Genomic DNA, 1,113 nt, shown 5'->3' on the forward strand with positions numbered 1-1,113 from the left:
CAGGAGAGCAGGCAAGCGCTGTATAAGAACCAGTCCATTTATTTTATTACTGATTTTGAGGTTGAAAATTCCGACTTTTGACAGAGTGACTCTAATCTGTACCATCTAGCTATATTTAGTTTATTGTCACCTGACAAACACAAGGAGCCACAGCCTACTGGTTTACTGCTGTTTTGTTTAAAAAACAAAAACAAACAAACAACAAAAAACCCCAGCCTCCAACAGCACTGTAAACAACGGTAGACGGGTGCATAATAAGCAGCGAATAATGCAGAAAACAGACTTGAGATGGGAAACTTTTCTTGAAGCACACAGAGAGAGAGAGCTGTACAGGAAGTGTGATTTTATTGTGGTGGAAGCAAACCAGCCAAAGTATAAGAGATTTAATGACGATGAGTATCAAACGTGAAGCCTAGTCTGGATCTTCTTTTGCTGCTGGTTCAGTCAATTTTGGTCAGAGTGACAAAACCTGCAGCTCAGACTCTGTGAGCGGTCAGCTCATACGTCTGTGTACGTGCCGTCGGGTGAACGGTCCACGCTCTGTGTTTACGTCTTTGTGTGGAACCCGTGCAGCTGCTCTCATTTACTGTTTCAGCTGTTTGGTGATTGTTGAAATCGTTTTGTGAGGTTTAACCTGAGATTCTGGAGTTTCTGGCAAAATACATTTATATTTAAAATCGATTCAGGATTTAATGAATCAATATCACTTTATTCAAGCTAAAATCGATTTTAATTGGAATATCGATTATGGAAACCCACTCCTAGTTCAAACTTCTGGCTCAAGCCCTAACAAGCAGGTGAGTTCCTTATTGACAAATGTGTCTAATTACAGGTCAGTTCTTGGAAAATGCATTTTATTTAACGCACATTTTGTAATAATACATTTTAGTTGGCTATAGTTTGTTTGGTAATCAATATCCAGAAGATTATTTAAAAATGGCTCACACATATGGCATCAGTCTTCCTATTCATCTACACCGGAAGCACATCTATATCTGTGCAGTGTTATAGTTTTAGTGATGCTGGTGTGCGATATCAGAGTGGTGGTAAATGTATATGCACAGATACACAGCCTCACTCTTTAGCTTGACTATTTGAGGTTAGGTTCGCTGT

This window comes from Astatotilapia calliptera, chromosome 19, assembly GCF_900246225.1.
Source record: "Astatotilapia calliptera chromosome 19, fAstCal1.2, whole genome shotgun sequence".
NCBI classification, from domain to species: domain Eukaryota; kingdom Metazoa; phylum Chordata; class Actinopteri; order Cichliformes; family Cichlidae; genus Astatotilapia; species Astatotilapia calliptera.